The sequence below is a fragment of the Silene latifolia genome, chromosome Y, assembly GCF_048544455.1.
Source record: "Silene latifolia isolate original U9 population chromosome Y, ASM4854445v1, whole genome shotgun sequence".
Taxonomy (NCBI): Eukaryota; Viridiplantae; Streptophyta; class Magnoliopsida; order Caryophyllales; family Caryophyllaceae; genus Silene; species Silene latifolia.
In genome coordinates, this window is record NC_133538.1 from 197,176,493 (window position 1) to 197,196,780 (window position 20,288).

A 20,288-nucleotide genomic window follows, 5' to 3' on the forward strand; every position below is an offset into this window, starting at 1 on the left:
TGGTGGGTTCTTCTTCTTTAGAGTTTTCCACAACTCTTTCCATGTCACTAGCCTCCACAATGTCTTCCTCAATTTGCTTCTTTGGCCCTTCATACCTTGTACCACTCCTCAAATGGATGTCACTCACCGACTCATGTCTTGGGGGATTACTTTGAGGTGGTCATTGCCCCTTTTGTCTTTGAGAGCTAGAAGATCCTAATTGAGATATTTGGGTTTCCAACATCTTTATGTGAGCTAGTATGTTGTTGAATGTGATATCTTTTGCTTGGCTATCTTTTTGCATTTGAGTGAAAAATTCTTGTTGATTCTTTTGCATTTGGAGGACCGCTTTTTGAACATCAAAGCTTTGGTCATTGGATTGATTTTAAGAGGGTTGATTTTGATAACCTTGGCTTTGGTAAAAGGGTCTTTGAGCTTGGTTTCTCATTGGGGGTGGGGTGCATGCTGGCTGAGGGTTTTGAACATTTTCGCTTTTGTATGAATGGTTCGGATGGAATTTGGTATTCTCATTGTAATAGTTGGAATAAGCGGTGCCACTCTTGTATGCTTGGAAAGCATTCATTTGTTCACTTGTTCCCCTACATTCACTTTGGTCATGTCCCAAAGTTCCACAACTCTCACATACTCCACTTGGAATTGATGATGATGCCACCATAGCATTAACATGTTGCTTGGGTGATTTAGAGGCCTCCTCAAGTTTAGCCATGGCCTTCTCAAACTTTAAATTAATAGTGTCAATGTGAGCACTTAGTTGAGCACCTAATTGAGTAATGGAATCCACCTCATGCTTTCTTCCTCTAGTTGCCTTCCGAGGCCTACTATATTGTGAGCTATGGACCTCCATTTCCTCAATTTTGTTCCATGTTTGATTGTCATCAACTTCGGTAAACATACCATTGGATCCCATATTGAGATTGTTTCGGGAGTCTTCATATAGACCATTCCAAAATTGTTGCACAAGGAACTACTCGCTAAGTCCATGGTGTGGACAAGAACGACAAGTATCCTTGAATCTCTCCCATGCTTCATACAAAGATTCCTCAGCCCTTTGTTTGAACCCGGTGATTTGGGCTCTCAACATGTTAGTCTTTTCCGGAGGATAGAATTTCTTGTAGAAAGCAAGTGCCAATTTCTTCCAAGAATCAATACCAAGAGTAGCCGTGTCTAGGCTTTTCAACCATTGTTTCATGGTACTAATCAAAGAAAAACGAAATGAGACCCATCGGATTTTGTCTTGAGTAACTCCGGTTTGAGAAATCGCATCACAATAGTCACAAAAAGTCTTCATATGTGAGTGAGGATCTTCACTAGGCATCCCCCCAAATTGACTTCTCTCAAATAGTTTTATGAATGCGGATTTGGCAATGAAATTACCGGTTAAATGTTGTATTGTAGGAGTACCATTTGGTAGGTTCTCCTCGGTTGGTACGGAATGTGATGAGAATTTAGACATTGTGGGTTAATTATGTGGTGGGTTTTGTATTGGGTTGTCCTCTCCTTCTCTTGCAAAAGGGTTGGTAAACTCAATGTTATTTGGTTGAATGTCCACAATCTCTCCAATACCTCTCAAAGTACCTCTAGCAAGTCTTCTATTGTTGGTCAAAGTTCTTTCAATTTCAAGATCAATGGGTAACAAGTTACCTTGTGATCTCCTAGACATGAAAAATATCGAACAACTCGAAAACAATTAGAACAACCTTCAGAAGCTTGACTTCCCCAAGGTAAAGAAAGACACAACTAAAAACAATTATAGAAAATCAAATCAAGTTAACACCGCCTCCAGCAACGGCGCCATTTTTGGTGTCGGTTAAAACAAGTCGTCAAAAACTACCTAACCAAAACAATATTTATAACTTCACAAACTACTCTTAGCAAAGAGGTAAGTAAAGGTCGGATCCCAAGGGACGGGTATTAATGTAGGATTTTCAATTACAAATGGTTGTGTCTTAGGGTGTCACAATTTGGGCTGAGATAGGAGATCAACTAAACTAATCAACAATATAAAAGCAAGGTAAAAAAACAAGCAATGTGATTAAAATGAGATGTAAACAATGGATTAAAAGCACTAGAGTGTCATGGGTTCATAGGGGATTCATGGGAGATGATCATACAAACATGTTCTGTACTAGATGCAAGCACTTATTGTTGTGATGGGATCGAGTTGGTGTATAAGCTTACAATCCCATAGAAGGTTTGGGTCCCGGAGCCGAATCGATTAGATTGTACAACACCTACAAGTCGACTTACTCCTTCCTATTCAACTATATGCATGGTCTAATGAGACTCGAGTTGGTGTATAAGCTTACAAGTCTCATTGAAAAGATAGGTGATGGCTAAAAAGTGCAAGGATTCATAGGCTCGTATTTCATCAAACATAACATGTGCATAAGTTAAAATCACAACAAGCAAGCAAATTAATTATGAAAACATATTAGATTAAGCATGAATCAATCCCCATGTTGGTTTCACCTAATTCCCCATTAACCCTAGTTAAGGAAACTACTCACTCATTATCAAGTTTAACATGCTATCAAGGTTGTCAATCATACTAGCAAAGCAAAACATGATGAATAAATGAAAATGATTAACAATAATTAAATAAGGTTAAGAGAGAATTATACCTATGAAGATGATTCCAAATAATAAAGCAAAGAATAATAGAAGTACTTGATGATTGACTGAAGGTTGTCAATTCTCCAAATAAACCCAAATAATCTTCTAATTACCTAGAAAAAATGAAGAACAATAGAGAAATTAAGGAAAGAAAAACTAATGAGATATGTATTAAGACTAGATTAAAAGTTGATTACAAGATTAAGGAATGATTAATACTTGATTAGGAAAGTATTAAGAGAGCATGCTAATCTAAGTAGTACAATGGGGTATTTATACTAAAGATTAGGAACAAGGATTAGGGTTACTAAGGGCTTAAATGACTATTAAGTCTTTAAGAAAAGTTGAGGAAATGCTCCTCTCGAACTAAATAAGCATCTCCGTTTTGCTAGTCTTGGCACGATCCGTGTGTCTTGGGGAGTGGCACGGGCTCTCTGGACTGTGATACGAGCGGATCATCTAGAAGACGCTCGGATCCTTTGGCTGCAGGACGAGCGTCTTGGCTGCGGGACGCTTGGATAGTTGTGAAGGAAGATGCCCGGATTAGGTGTGATCCGCTCGAATCCCACGGCAGACTGCTTCTCTTCTTTTCTTCCATCATAATCTGCGAGGATCATTCTAGGGATACAAGGATCCTTTCGTCATTGCCCATTTTACTTTATTATCTACACAGGCCTTCTAGTATCGTCTTCTCTTTGATTCTTGGTCAATAGATGTGATCAATTTATCTCCATTTCGCCATGTAAATGCAAGTTTAGCACTCCTTTCCTACTAAAGAGACAAAACCTCAAAGAATATGCAAAATGGGAAACTAAAGATAGTAAATGACGTAATTATGCACTATAAAGCATAGGAACGAGGTTAATTCTGGGACTAAATGTGCTCAAATATTAGTCACATCACTAGCGTGTCCCGGTACCAGTGTGGTTATTGGTATGTCTGGGCGTGTCTCGGTACCAGTGTGGTTGTCGGTATGTCTGGGAATGTCCCGATACCGTGGTGGTGGTTGTTGATAGTGGTTTATTCATATTATTAGTCATGTTGCATATTCACACACTTGAGTCGTGTCTCACTTTATTTGTTAATTGAAACTGACGTTTGTTGTGTCTGTGTATTTGTCACCTGTCTCTTTTAGGGTGGCCTATGTCGATCCATGTGATATCCTCTGGTCATATGGGGAGCAGGTTAGGTACAGATGGTTTGGATAGTACGCGGGAGACGGGACGAGCTTGATGGGTCACAAGACGAGTATAGTTGTTAGATGAGTATAGTAACCATGAGTTGTATTTTATTCATTAGTTATTGGTTTGTAATCACTAAACCTGTCATTTATAATCTTTATTGTATCTCTGATTCACTGCCTCAGGAAACCGAGAAGGTAACATCTCTCAATTACCTTGGCCGGGTAAGAAGGGGGTGTTAAAAAGTGGTATCAGAGCGACGATTTTGGAACCTAAACCAATGAACCAAAATGAATTTAGGAGCGTTCAATAAAATGAACCCGACAAGAGTACAATAGGAGGTCGGTTTTGGGTGAGAAGAATCCCTCATTTCAAAACTAGATCCCTCATTTACCACACAACCTCTATATCATGTAAGAAACTCAACAAAATTGTAACACACATATTATCATTCAACATATCACGTCACGTTTCCCGACTAGTAACCACCCGCGTAATAACCAACCGAAACAATAGGATCTAATTTTAAGATGAGGGATCCTACTCACCTAAAACCGACCTCCTAGTGAACTCAAGTCGGGTTCATTTCCTTAGACACACCTAGGTTCATTTTGGTTCATTGGTTTAGGTTCCAAAATCGTCGCTCTGATAACACTTTGTAACACCCCCTTCTTACCCGGCCAAGGTAATTAGGAAATGTTACCGTGTCAATTTCCCGAGGCAGTGAAATTAGAATTACAATAAAGAAACTTTATTAAATAAATGAAAAGTTTAGCTATTACAAACATAAACTAATGAATAATCGAAATACAACTCGTCTATGACTATGTCATATACCTAGTGATTATGTACTCGACTCCAAAGTCCGTAGCGCGGCCCGAATCCCGATCACGTCAACAAGCAAACCTGTACTTAACATGCTCCCCATATGATCTGAAATATCATATGTATCGACACAGGCCACCCCGAAAATAGGTGACAGTTACACAGACACACAACACGTCAGTTTTAATAAATATAAAGTATGACACGACACGAGTGTGTGAATATGCAACATGACTATGGTATGAATGACATGCTAACAAACAACCACAACCACGGTATCGGGACACGCCCAGACATAACGATAACCACACTGTTACCGGGACACGCCCAAACATAACAACAACCACAAACAGGTATCGGGACACGCCTAGACGTACCGGGTCAGGAAGCCAACCGGATCCCCTGCCAGACGTCGTGTCTCAACCACACGAGTCCCTTCGTAACTCAAGCCATTAATGTGCACATCCCTCTTGGAGTGGGAAGCTCCAAGAGGTGACTCAAGCATAAGACGGTCTCCTAACCGCTTTACGTCTCCATAACAACAAGTAATCCACCATATCATCACCAATCTCCAATACACAAGATAATTATAACAAATGCAAGACGACACTTTATGTGCCAAATACCGACTCATCGCATAGTTTTAACCATCATTACATTATGATACACAATAATCATTATGCTTATCCCCTTTATGATATGATTAGTGACTAAACATGTTAAAATTCAATTACTCTAATTAGGTGAGATTAATTACAACATTCACCACAAAACATGTAACAACCACAATATTCAAACCGAGTAGGATTAACCTACCTATTAGCATAATCCATAAGCTAGTCGAAATCACCAAGTATCCATCTCATAAAACCCTCCCATCCTACATAAATCACATATTAACTATCACAAATCATCCTATACTATAATACAACACAAAATCCCTTATTATTACCAATTGATTATCCATATATTAACAATAATTACTAGTTAATCAACCCAATTAAAAAACCCCCTTAAAATTTAGGGTTCATAGGACTAGAAAAAGGGGTATATTTCAACTTACAAGGTGAAAGGATGAAGGACAAGGTGAGCAATCCTCTATTCCAAGCTTGAATCCCCTAATATGGTGTTTGTGAGGGTTATACAGAGAAGGGAAAGAGTTTGGAGAGATAAGGAAGAAGATAGAATGAATGAGGATAAAGGGATAAGATTTCCTTATCTCGTGTTCTGATTCAGCACCACTTGCTTGAATGTCGAGTCCACTCGGTCGAGTGCTGGTCCACTCGGTCGAGTGAACCTCACTAGGTCGAGTGCGATGCAGTTCTCAACAATGACCAGTTATCGTAAAACAGTCATATCTCACTCGTTTCTTGGTCATTTTTGGCGTGTGACCTACCGTTGGAATCGTAAGGGAACTAGCTATCACCTCCCATTACAATCAAATCAATATCATATATAGATCTCAAATTATGATAGTTTTAAGATGACCCTTCTACAGACGGGCATTATCACAACTCCACTAAGTCTAATACAGGTTATACTCGGTCCACTTGGTCTACTCGGTCGAGTGAATGCCTTAGAAACTATGACGTATTACACCAGGCCCATAGCGACTAGAGTCCCCTGCCAGACATCATATCTCAACCACACGAGTCCCTCAAAAACTCAAGTACTAAATGTGCACATCCCCCTTGGAGTACAATGCTCAAAGAGGTGACTCAAGCGGAAGGCGGTTTCCCAACCGCCTTCCGTCTCCACAACAACAACCAAGTATACTCCACAATCCTCCACCACCAATCAATACCACAATCAACACAATTAATTTCCAACAAGAGTAATCATATAATCACACCAAGCATAATATGTCAAAATGCTAAATCCTTCATTAACTACCACTTTTCATCTAATTGGTCCTTAACATGTTATAATGCATTCTAACCATTTATATGATATTTAGCCATACTTAATCCTTCACCATATGCATAACTAACACAAGACCATATCATGTCAGAAACCCTAATTACCAATAAACATGTTATAATTAAACATCCATATTATTAGAGCTAAGTAGGGAAAACCCTACCTCATGCTTATCTTCACAAAGCCTCAAGCTAAGGCCTATAAATGCTCCTCAATGAAGCTTCCTACATAAATTAATTACTACATTCATTACCATAATCCACTACAATAATAATACTGATTAATCCCCTTAATTACCATAACCCTATTTAATTATGAGATAATCTACTAGGAAAATAAAGGTTTACTAAGATATGATTAAGGAGACAAAGTGTAAATCGACTAACAAATGGTGTGGATGAACTTGGGAGGAAGGATGGCAAGAACTCTTGATTCACGAGCATAGTTGGACAAGCAAGAAACACGGGTTACTTGGTGATAGCAAGTAAGGGATCTGGATTAATTGGCGTGCAAGTAACACGAATTCCAAGTCCGAGTTGTGGTGACACGGTTTCTTAAATCGTGTGGAATTAGTTTAGCTTATTTAATTTCGAATAAGATTAGGAAAGGTTAGCTTATATCCTAATTCAAGTCAAGTTAGGAAAACTTGTTATTTCCTAATCCTAGTTTATTTAGAGTACTTTAAATCTGGTTGTATTTTAATTATTATTAGTTTAATAACTTTCCGAGTTAGTTTAGGAAAGGAGTACAAGCTAAGAAATTAGATCTCGAGTCAGATTTGTGACATCGAGTAGGATTAAGAAAGATAGCTTATTAGTCAAGCTAAGTAGGAGTATAAATAAGGCCTCTTGTAATCCTATTTTTTAGATTATGAGTTTAATTAAAAAACGTTCCCTGTGTGAGAACAATCGAGTTTTAAAGCTTGCGAGCTTTCGCTTTCGCTTTCAGATCTTCTTTGCGAGGTTGATCATTTGAGTGTTTCGAGTTTGTACCTTGCGAGGCGGAGAGCGAGATTCACCATACTATCCCGGTTACTTTGTTACTTTTCACGTTATTACAACAATTTCAGTTAAATTCCGTTGCGTTAATCCTAAAATACTTAGACGAACAGACAAACAAACTGTTATATTTACATTTTTTCTTCCTGAACAGACAGTTGAACTGTTCAATCTAATTCGTCCAAGTTATTTTACATCAAATTGGTATTAGAGCTTCGGCTCTTGATTTCCTTAAATCCAGACGATCCTATGATGGGACAAAAGATGGAACCCTACGACGATGCAACTTTATGCAACTTGAGACGGTCACGAGAAATTGAGTGTCTAAGAATTGGAAGAGAAGATTTGGCACGTTGTACTATGTGTCATGGGTTTCGACATTTATATATTTCTTGCCCTAATGAGGAATACATATCTTTTGAACAGTATCGATGCTTTGAACGATTACGAATTCAAGGTAAACCGATGGAACCAAAGGTTGTTAGCACACTAAAATTGCAAGAAGAAAAGATTGAATCTTACAATGATGCTCACGAAGAAGAAGCAGAAAAGCATGGAGAGACGCCACAGAATAGTCCAGATGACTGTCAGATTGTAAAGATGTCTGATCTTGTCCAAACGAATAGTCCAGAAGACTGTCAGATTCTGAATGATAAAGCAAAGGAGGCAGACGAGATTGTTACAGATATTGTCGAGCCATTAGATGAAGGTGATTCTTTTTTCAATCTTGATTTACCGCCAATCTTTGATGATTATGGAGATGAGGAAGCGGTTGTTTCTTTGGTCATGGAGCCTTGTTATTTATTTGATTCTAGCCATGAATTCGAATTATTTGAGAAGCCAATCGAGAGTAGAATTAGTTCTAACGAGTTTCAGATTCGGCAAGTTTATTATTTGGCTGATTTTCAAGTAGAAAAGGATGCTGCAATTAGGAAAGGATCTTCTTGTTTATATTATTTGTTCACTGATGAGTTTGTACTTGTGCACGGAGGGAGGAGGGGTGGAAGGCACAAATTAAGACACGAGATGAATGAGCTTGAAGTTGCCATCGAGGATGATGAGCTTAAAGATGATCTGAGATCATTGCTATTACCCATCAAAGATTTTGCATCCAGATTTGTAAGGTTCGTATTTGATCCAGGAGGTCGCGGTCCAATAATCGGGTTGATTCTTTTTGAAGAAAGGGAGTGTGATTCAGGAGCATAGTCGGGCAAGCAAGAAACACGGGTTACTTGGTGATAGCAAGCAAGGGATCTGGATTAATTGGCGTGCAAGTAACACGAATTCCAAGTTCGTGCTGCGGAGACACGGTTTCCTAAATCGTGTGGAATTAGTTTAGCTTATTTAATTTCAAATAAGATTAGGAAAGGTTAGCTTATATCCTAATTCAAGTCAAGTTAGGAAAACTTGTTATTTTCTAATCCTAGTTTAATTAGAGTACTTTAAATCTGGTTGTATTTTAATTATTATTAGTTTAATAACTTTCCTAGTTAGTTTAGGAAAGGAGTACAAGCTAAGAAATTAGATCTCGTGTCAGATTTGTGACATCGAGTAGGATTAGGAAAGATAGCTTATTAGTCAAGCTAAGTAGGAGTATAAATAAGGCCTCTTGTAATCCTATTTTTCAGATTATGAGTTTAATTAAAAAACGTTCCCTGTGTGAGAACAATCGAGTTTTAAAGCTTGCGAGCTTTCGCTTTCGCTTTCAGATCTTCTTTGCGAGGTTGATCATTTGAGTGTTTCGAGTTTGTACCTTGCGAGGCGGAGAGCGAGATTCACCATACTATCCCGGTTACTTTGTTACTTTTCAAGTTATTACAACAATTTCGAGTTAAATTCATTGCGTTAATCCTAAAATACTTAGACGAATGCAGACAAACAAACTGTTATATTTACATTTTTCTTCTTGAACAGACAGTTGAACTGTTCAATCTAATTCGTCCAAGTTATTTTACATCAAATTGGTATTAGAGCTTCGGCTATTGATTTCCTTAAATCCAGACGATCCTATGATGGGACAAAAGATGGAACCCTACGACGATGCAACTTTATGCAACTTGAGACGGTCACGAGAAATTGAGTGTCTAAGAATTGGAAGAGAAGATTTGGCACGTTGTACTATGTGTCATGGGTTTCGACATTTATATATTTCTTGCCCTAATGAGGAATACATATCTTTTGAACAGTATCGATGCTTTGAACGATTACGAATTCAAGGTAAACCGATGGAACCAAAGGTTGTTAGCACACTAAAATTGCAAGAAGAAAAGATTGAATCTTACAATGATGCTCACGAAGAAGAAGCAGAAAAGCATGGAGAGACGCATACAGAATAGTCCGGATGATGTCGATTGTAAAGATGTCGATCTTGTCCAAACGAATAGTCCAAGACCGTCGATTCTGAATGATAAAGCAAAGGAGGACGAGATTGTTCTGAGATATTGTTGAGCCATTAGATGAAGGTGATTCTTTTTTCAATCTTGATTTACCGCCAATCTTTGATGATTATGGAGATGAGGAAGCGGTTGTTTCTTTGGTCATGGAGCCTTGTTATTTATTTGATTCTAGCCATGAATTCGAATTATTTGAGAAGCCAATCGAGAGTAGAATTAGTTCTAACGAGTTTCAGATTCGGCAAGTTTATTATTTGGCTGATTTTCAAGTAGAAAAGGATGCTGCAATTAGGAAAGGATCTTCTTGTTTATATTATTTGTTCACTGATGAGTTTGTACTTGTGCACGGAGGGAGGAGGGGTGGAAGGCACAAATTAAGACACGAGATGAATGAGCTTGAAGTTGCCATCGAGGATGATGAGCTTAAAGATGATCTGAGATCATTGCTATTACCCATCAAAGATTTTGCATCCAGATTTGTAAGGTTCGTATTTGATCCAGGAGGTCGCGGTCCAATAATCGGGTTGATTCTTTTGAAGAAAGGAGTGTGATTCAGAGCATAGTCGGGCAAGCAAGAAACACGGGTTACTTGGTGATAGCAAGCAAGGGATCTGGATTAATTGGCGTGCAAGTAACACGAATTCCAAGTTCGTGCTGCGGAGACACGGTTTCCTAAATCGTGTGGAATTAGTTTAGCTTATTTAATTTCAAATAAGATTAGGAAAGGTTAGCTTATATCCTAATTCAAGTCAAGTTAGGAAAACTTGTTATTTTCTAATCCTAGTTTAATTAGAGTACTTTAAATCTGGTTGTATTTTAATTATTATTAGTTTAATAACTTTCCTAGTTAGTTTAGGAAAGGAGTACAAGCTAAGAAATTAGATCTCGTGTCAGATTTGTGACATCGAGTAGGATTAGGAAAGATAGCTTATTAGTCAAGCTAAGTAGGAGTATAAATAAGGCCTCTTGTAATCCTATTTTTCAGATTATGAGTTTAATTAAAAAACGTTCCCTGTGTGAGAACAATCGAGTTTTAAAGCTTGCGAGCTTTCGCTTTCGCTTTCAGATCTTCTTTGCGAGGTTGATCATTTGAGTGTTTCGAGTTTGTACCTTGCGAGGCGGAGAGCGAGATTCACCATACTATCCCGGTTACTTTGTTACTTTTCAAGTTATTACAACAATTTCAGTTAAATTCCGCTGCGTTAATCCTAAAATACTTAGACGAACAGACAAACAAACTGTTATATTTACATTTTTTCTTCTTGAACAGACAGTTGAACTGTTCAATCTAATTCGTCCAAGTTATTTTACATCAAATTGGTATTAGAGCTTCGGCTCTTGATTTCCTTAAATCCAGACGATCCTATGATGGGACAAAAGATGGAACCCTACGACGATGCAACTTTATGCAACTTGAGACGGTCACGAGAAATTGAGTGTCTAAGAATTGGAAGAGAAGATTTGGCACGTTGTACTATGTGTCATGGGTTTCGACATTTATATATTTCTTGCCCTAATGAGGAATACATATCTTTTGAACAGTATCGATGCTTTGAACGATTACGAATTCAAGGTAAACCGATGGAACCAAAGGTTGTTAGCACACTAAAATTGCAAGAAGAAAAGATTGAATCTTACAATGATGCTCACGAAGAAGAAGCAGAAAAGCATGGAGAGACGCCACAGAATAGTCCAGATGACTGTCAGATTATAAAGATGTCTGATCTTGTCCAAACGAATAGTCAGGAAGATCCGCGATTCTGAATGATAAAGCAAAAGGAGGCAGACGAGATTGTTACTGAGATATTGTCGAGCCATTAGATGAAGGTGATTCTTTTTCAATCTTGATTTACCGCCAATCTTTGATGATTATGGAGATGAGGAAGCGGTTGTTTCTTTGGTCATGGAGCCTTGTTATTTATTTGATTCTAACCATGAATTCGAATTATTTGAGAAGCCAATCGAGAGTAGAATTAGTTCTAACGAGTTTCAGATTCGGCAAGTTTATTATTTGGCTGATTTTCAAGTAGAAAAGGATCTTGCAATTAGGAAAGGATCTTCTTGTTTATATTATTTGTTTCGATGAGTTTGTACTTGTGCACGGAGGGAGGAGGGGTGGAAGGCACAAATTAAGACACGAGATGAATGAGCTTGAAGTTGCCATCGAGGATGATGAGCTTAAAGATGATCTGAGATCATTGCTATTACCCATCAAAGATTTTGCATCCAGATTTGTAAGGTTCGTATTTGATCCAGGAGGTCGCGGTCCAATAATCGGGTTGATTCTTTTTGAAGAAAGGGAGTGTGATTCAGGAGCATAGTCGGGCAAGCAAGAAACACGGGTTACTTGGTGATAGCAAGCAAGGGATCTGGATTAATTGGCGTGCAAGTAACACGAATTCCAAGTTCGTGCTGCGGAGACACGGTTTCCTAAATCGTGTGGAATTAGTTTAGCTTATTTAATTTCAAATAAGATTAGGAAAGGTTAGCTTATATCCTAATTCAAGTCAAGTTAGGAAAACTTGTTATTTTCTAATCCTAGTTTAATTAGAGTACTTTAAATCTAGTTGTATTTTAATTATTATTAGTTTAATAACTTTCCTAGTTAGTTTAGGAAAGGAGTACAAGCTAAGAAATTAGATCTCGTGTCAGATTTCTGACATCGAGTAGGATTGGGAAAGATAGCTTACTAGTCAAGCTAAGTAGGAGTATAAATAGGGCCTCTTGTATTCCTATTTTTCAGATTATGAGTTTAATTAAAAAAGAGTTCCCTGTGTGAGAACAATCGAGTTTTAAACCTTGCGAGCTTTGGCTTTCAAATCTTCTTTTCGTGGTTGATCATTTGAGTGGTTTCGAGTTCGTACCTTCCGAGGCGGAGAGCGAGATTCACCATAATATCCCGGTTACTTTGTTACTTTTCACGTTATTACAATAATTTCAGTTAAATTCCGCTGCGTTAATCCTAAAATACTTAGACGAACAGACAAACAAACTGTTATATTTACACTTTTTCTTCCTGAACAGACTGTCGAACTGTTCAATATAATTCGTCCAAGTTATTTTACATCAAATTGGTATCAGAGCTTCGGCTCTTGATTTCCTTAATTCCAGACGATCCTATGATGGGACAAAAGATGGAACCCTACAACGATGCAACTTTATTCAACTTGAGACGGTCACGAGAAATTGAGTGTCTAAGAATTGGAAGAGAATATTTGGCACGTTGTACTATGTGTCATGGGTTTGGACATTCATATATTTCTTGCCCTAATGAGGAATACATATCTTTTGAACAATATCGATGCTTTGAACGATTAGGAATTCAAGGTAAACTGATGGAACCAAAGGTTGTTAGCACACTAAAATTGCAAGAACAAAAGATTGAATCTTACAATTATGCTCACGAAAAAGAAGCAGAAAAGAATGGAGAGACGCCACAGAATAGTCCAGACGACTGTCAGATTGTAGAGATGTCTGATCTTGTCCAAACGAACAGTCCTGAAGACTGTCAGATTCTGAATGATGAAGCAAAGGAGGCAGACGAGATTGTTACAGATATTGTCGAGCCATTAGATGAAGGTGATTCTTTTTTCAATCTTGATTTACCGCCAATCTTTGATGATTATGGAGATGAGGAAGCGGTTGTTTCTTTGGTCAAGGAGCCTTGTTATTTATTTGATTCTAGCCATGAATTCGAATTATTTGAGAAGCCAATCGAGAGTACAATTAGTTCTAACGAGTTTTAGATTCGGCAAGTTTATTATTTGGCTGATTTTCAAGTACAAAAGGATGCTGCAATTAGGAAAGGATCTTCTTGCTTATATTATTTGTTCACTGATGAGTTTCTACCTGTGCACGGAGGGAGGAGGGGTGGAATGCACAAATTAAGACACGAGATGAATGAGCTTGAAGTTGCCATCGAGGATGATGAGCTTAAAGATGATCTGAGATAATTGCTATTACCCATCAAAGATTTTGCATCCAGATTTGTAAGGTTCGTATTTGATCCAGGAGGTCGCGGTCCAAGAATTGGGTCGATTCTTTTTGAAGAAAGGGAGTGTGATTCAGGAGCATTGTCGAACAAGCAAGAAACATGGGTTACTTGGTGATAGCAAGCAAGGGATCTGGATTAATTGGCGGGCAAGTAACATGAATTCCAAGTCCGAGCTGTGGAGACACGGTTTCCTAAATCGTGTGGAATTAGTTTAGCTTATTTAATTTCGAATAAGATTAGGAAAGGTTAGCTTATATCCCTATTCAAGTCAAGTTAGGAAAACTTGTTATTTCCTAATCCTAGTTTAATTAGAGTACTTTAAATCTGGTTGTATTTTAATTATTATTAGCTTAATAACTTTCCTAGTTAGTTTAGGAAAGGAGTACAAGCTAAGAAATTAGATCTCGAGTCAGATTTGTGACATCGAGTAGGATTAGGAAAGATAGCTTACTAATCAAGCTAAGTAGGAGAATAAATAGGGCCTCTTGTAATCCTATTTTTCAGATTATGAGTTTAATTAAAAAATGTTCCCTGTGTGAGAACAATCAATTTTTAAAGCTTGCGAGCTTTGGCTTTCAGATCTTCTTTGCGAGGTTGATCATTTGAGTGTTTCGAGTTCGTACCTTGCGAGGCGGAGAGCGAGATTCACCATACTATCCCGGTTACTTTGTTACTTTTCGCGTTATTACAACAATTTCAGTTAAATTCCGCTGCGTTAATCCTAAAATACTTAGACGAACAGACAAAAAACTGTTATATTTACACTTTTTCTTCCAGAACAGACTGTCGAACTGTTCAATCTAATTTGTCCAAGTTATTTTACATCAACTCTTCAAATGTGGAGGCTAGATTTTTAGAGGATAAGTTTAGGTGGTGGTTGGTGAGTATTTAGAGAGTTTTGGAGAGTGGTAGGATTTGGTTGGGGAGTGATTTTAGGTGGGAGAAATCTGAAAGGATAAGGCTCAAAAGCAACACACCACCAACCAAATTCTCACGTAAAACTGGACTTGACCGGACACTCGGTCGAGTGCCCGGTCCACTCGATCGAGTGAACTGTCACTCGGTCGAGTGACCAACTTTCAGAAACTTCCAGCCTCAAACCAAATGCCACTCTCCCGAGTGGATAGTCTACTCGGTCAAGTGAGGTCTTTATTAGTGCGAGGTATTACAATCTTCCCCCCTTAAAAAAGAACTTCGTCTCCGAAGTTCACACCCGCCACTATAGTTACTAAAAATTCTATGTCCCATATTGCCCCAAGGGTTCACAACGGTAGGTCGAAACAACATGAGACTAGTATGGTATGACCAACTAAAATGCTATGAGGTGAGGTGATGACAAACTAAGGAGAATAAATAAGGAAAACTTGTACTTCTTGTACTTGCATAATACGCCCTACCCCTCTAGAAACACGGTTACGACCTCGTAACCAAAACTCATACCTGTGCGAAAAGGTGAGGGTATCGTTCTTTCATGGTGTCCTCGGCCTCCCACGTGGCCTCCTATACTAGTTGGTTAGACCACAATAATTTTACTAACACCGTCTCACCACGTGTTGTCTTTCTTACCTTCCGGTCTAGGATCTCCTTGGGCGTTTCCACATATGTTAAAGCATCATCTAACTCGTTCATCTCCGTCTCAAGTACATGTAACAGGTCACTTATGTATTTACGCAATTGAGACACATGAAAGACGTTGTGAAGTCGGTCTTAGGCCGGGGGAAGTTCTAAACGGTAGGCCACTTCCCCGACTCTACTGAATATCTCATAAGGCCCAATGACTTTTTGGCTCAATTTGCCTCTTTTCCCAAATCTAATTACTCCCCTCATGGGTGAAACCTTGAGTAATACCTTATCTCCTGCCGCAAATTCAATGTCACTTCTCCTCAAGTCGACATAGCTCTTTTGCCTATTATGTGCCGCCCTCATCTTCTCTCGGATTACATGGACTTGGTCAATCATGTCTTGAATCATTTTAGGACCAAACAAAATGGCTTCAGTGCTATCATCCCAACATATTAAGCTTTGACACTTCCTACCATATAAGGCTTCAAACGGTGCCATGTTAATGCTAGCATTGTAGCTATTATTGCAAGATAATTCGATCAAATGTAGCCTATCCTCCCAAGAGCCCCCAAACTCCAAGATACAAGTTCTCAACATGTCTTCCATGGTTTGGATTGTTCTCTCCGTTTTCCCATCCGTTGTCGGGTGGAAGGCCATACTCATCTTAAATTGAGTACCCAAAGACTTTTGAAGCACTTGTCAAAACCTTGAAATGAATCGCGAATCACGGTACGACACATTATCCTTTGAAAATCCATAAAGCTTGACCACATATTCGCAATATGCATTTGCTAATTCCACTTTGCTCCAAGTTTCTTTCATTGCAATGAAATGAGCCGATTTATTTAACCTATCTACAATGACCCAATCATGTAATCCCCTTTTGAGTTCTTGGTAACCCCACTATGAAATCTATAGATATTGACTCCCACTTCCATTCCAGCACCTCTAGTGATTGAACTTTCCCTTGTGGTCTCTTGTGTTCTCTTTTCACCCTTTGGTAAGTCAAGCACCTTGCCACAAATTCCGCTACTTCCCTTGTAATACTCTGTATTTTATAATTATATAAATGATATTACATTGCATTTATACGAGTTATGTTATAAGACGGATAATAAAATAATAAGGATAATAATACACTTCCACCTACCACTATATATACCCCTCACCTTATCCTTACTACCTTATCCTATTTCATTTCCCACCCCACAAAATTAGAGAGAATCTTAGAGAGAAAAAAGAGAGAAAAAGAGAAGAAAAGGAAGAGAATAAAGATTGTCTTTTGCCCCTCCGCCTCGAGATCGTAAGGTAAACCGCCTCACACTAGTTTATATATTATTTAATTGAGCCGCCTCGACCTTGACTAGTGCTAGACCCGCCGTTGACCACTCAGACCACCGTTGACCGCCCATAAGGGTGTTTGGCCGAGTAGATCTACACTTTTATAGCTGTTTTGTGTGACCGTTTTAAGACGGATTTTTACCCTTGTTGTCGTGGCCCATTTGGAGAGACTTTGGGTGGTTATTGTTGTGGGTAGTTAGGGGATCACGGTGGTGGTCTTCGGTGGTGAAATGGGTGGCCGTGGTGGTCGGAAATTGAGGGGTAAGGAGGGCTGGTCGGATCGAGTATTGTTGTTGTTGTATGCTGTAGATGGTCGTGGGGATTGTTGGGGTTGCTGGTGTTGACGGCGGGGTCCACCTTTGTCAGGGAATACTACGGTGGTGGTCGGCGCCGGCGAGGGGTGTTGGTATTGGTGGGGTCGATTACGGGAGTGCGGGTGGATGAGGTTGTCGTGTTGTTGTTTAGTGTGTTGTGTGTCGACTTGATGCGGGTTTGTAGGGTAGGGCGGCCCTAGGTGGTGCGGCTAGAGGGCTGGACTGACCTGGCCACCGTGGCTAGGTGGTGGTCACGGTGGGGGAGAGGTAGTGGTGGTTCATGTTGTTGAGTTGGGTTTGGTTAGTTGTATAAGACGGGTTCATTTAGTGTAAACGTTTTCAATTAATATTAGATTGGTATATTTATATGTATTTGTATTATTATCGTATTTTAGGATATGGGTTTTGTGAGACGGTTTTACGAGATGGGCCTAGCTTGTGTGATGGATTGCTTATGCGGATATGATGTAAGGTATGTTAATCCTACTCATATTTAATATAGTGTATGGTCATGTGAATCGTCATTGCATTATAACAAGTTGTCATAAATTCATATGTTATGGAAATGCATTATAACATGATTTTGGTTAAGATGACTTGATGAGTCGGTAATTGGCATATTGTGCGGTATCTTGCATTTATTGTATTGTTTTGTATGTCGGAGGACATGGTGGTTTACTTGTTGCTATGGACACGTAAAGCGGTTGGGAGACCGTCTTACACTTGAGTCACCTCTTGGAGCTTCCCACTCTAAGAGGGATGTGCACATTAATGGCTTGAGCTACGGAGGGACTCGTATGGTTGAGACACGACGTCTGGCAGGGGATCCGGTTGGCTTCTGGACGTGGTACGTTTCGGCGTGTCCCGGTACTTGTTTGTGGTTGTTGGTATGTCTGGGCGTGTCCCGGTACCAGTGTGGTTGTGGTTATGTCTGGGCGTGTCCCGGTACCGTGGTGGTTTTGGCTACGTCTGGGCGTGTGCCGGTACCGGTGTGGTGGTTGTTTGATAGTGTTTCATTCATATTATAATCATGTTGCATACTCACACACTTTGAGTTGTGTCACACTTTATTTATTGAAACTGACGTTTGTGTGTCTGTGTAATTGTCACCTATTTCCGGGGTGGCCTGTGTCGATCCATATGATATTTTCGATTATATAGGGAGCATGTTGAGTACAGGTTTGCTTGTTGACGTGATCGGGATTTGGGCCGCGCCTTGGACTTAGAGTCGAGTAGCATAGCATAGATGACATAGATGGTAGTCGACTTGTAATTTGTATAACTAACATTTATTCCTTTGTTATTGGTTATGTAATTCACTAAACTTATCATTTATAATAAATATTTCTTGATTGTATCTCCGATTTACTGCCTCGGGATACCGAGATGGTAACATCTCCCAATTACCTTAGCCTGGTAAGAAGGGGGTGTTACAAAGTGGTATTAGAGCGACGATTTTGGAGCCTAAACCAAAGAACGAAAATGAATCTAGGAGTGTCTAATAAAATGAACCCGACACGAGTACAATAGGAGGTCGGTTTTGGGTGAGAAGGATCCCTCATTTAAAAATTAGATCCTACTGTTTTGGTTGGTCACTACGTGGGTGGTTATGAGTCGGGAAACGTGAAGTGAAATGTTGTGTGATTTCATTTGTGTAATGTTAAGTTAGCAAGTCATCGCATGACATGGTTTTGTATGTGTTGATACGAGTATATAGATTTTTTCTTGCTTGATATAACCTTTCATTGACATATGATAATATGTTATATTCGAAATAACGGAATGAAAATGTTCACTTGAATGAGATATATGTGACATGAGTAGGGGATTGTTTCATGTGAAGTGCATTTATTTGTATGAGCGTTACTTGTTTGAATACGATGAGTTTAAAGCCTTAAATTGCATATGTGATGTAGCCAATTGATAGGATTCTTACATGATGTAGTTACTCATTTAGAACATGTTAAAATGTGAAAATTGGATGAAAAGAGTAGTCTGTGTAACATATTTTGGAAGAGGTTATTACGTGATAGTGTGTGAGGGGAACTAACCCCGTCCTTTGGCATGTTAGTATCGCATATATGTTTGAATTTCGCTAATGCTATAGTTAGAGTATGATTAGTAATAGTTGTTAGTTAAGTAGTCGGTAGTATAAGAAGTAGTTCTTAGTCGAAAATTCCAAACCATGGAGAGGCACCCAGCCAAGTACCAGTCACTCGACCGAGTGGACCAATTTCCATAAACTTCAAAATTTCTGGAAGTGAGTCACTTGACCGAGTGGAGAAGGCACTCGACCGAGTGCCATTTTCTGGGTTGTGAAATTCACAAGATTTGTATTATTACCTTGTTTCTTGCATTTCTTCGTCATTCCTCATAGCAAAAATACCAAAATCTCCTTGAATCTTTTTCTAAAACTCCATTATTGATGATTGTTGCTTGGACTTAAGTTTTGTACTCCATGATGTTATCCTCTTAATTCTTGCTAATTCAATAATGTAAATGGTTTTCCCATAACCTCTTAATTTGTTCCAATTTGATTTCGTTTAAATCCACGCGATTCCTCCAAATTTTGTCAATTAATTGCATGCTTTGTTTGATTCATGATATTAATCAGCTTTGTATACCATTTATGATGTCAAGTGTAAAATTTTATATTGACTTTTGCCCGAAAGTTTTATGAATTCGAAAATATGTATTCTCGAGTTAGTAATTTAATTAGTGCTTGTTGCTTGGTTAATTGTTTAACAAGGACTAAAGTTGATTGTTATTGCTTAATTGTCTCATAGTGCCCCAACCTTGTTAATGGTGATGCTCAAATTTTATTTCGTGCTCAATACTTGGTGTTATTGTGCCGCGAGCTTACAATTTTGTTAATCATGCTATGTATAGTCTTAAATCGAGAATTTCACCTTAAAATTTTGCACAACATTTTCTTTATATATACATACCATGGTGTATAAGATTAAGTTTTAAATTTGGTATTTGAAACGTAGTTCCATTGTCTCGTAGTGTTGCAATATTTGTTAATAATGTGTGGTCTTACTTACCTATGGATCAATGCTTTGCTTACCTTTTTGGGTAGTGTAGTTTTGATAAGTGAAGACGTGTAGATAATTGCTAAGTGGTAGTTTTGATGAGGGTAGTTG

At 38.7% G+C, this 20,288-nt stretch overlaps 1 non-coding gene across 1 annotated transcript; it reads left to right on the plus strand.

The window, feature by feature from the left end:
• The first annotated feature begins 974 nt into the window (after positions 1–974).
• LOC141635274 (small nucleolar RNA R71) lies at positions 975–1,081 on the plus strand. The gene has a single exon (XR_012539973.1). It is a non-coding gene; the product is annotated as a small nucleolar RNA R71 (small nucleolar RNA).
• The last annotated feature ends 19,207 nt before the right edge of the window (positions 1,082–20,288 follow it).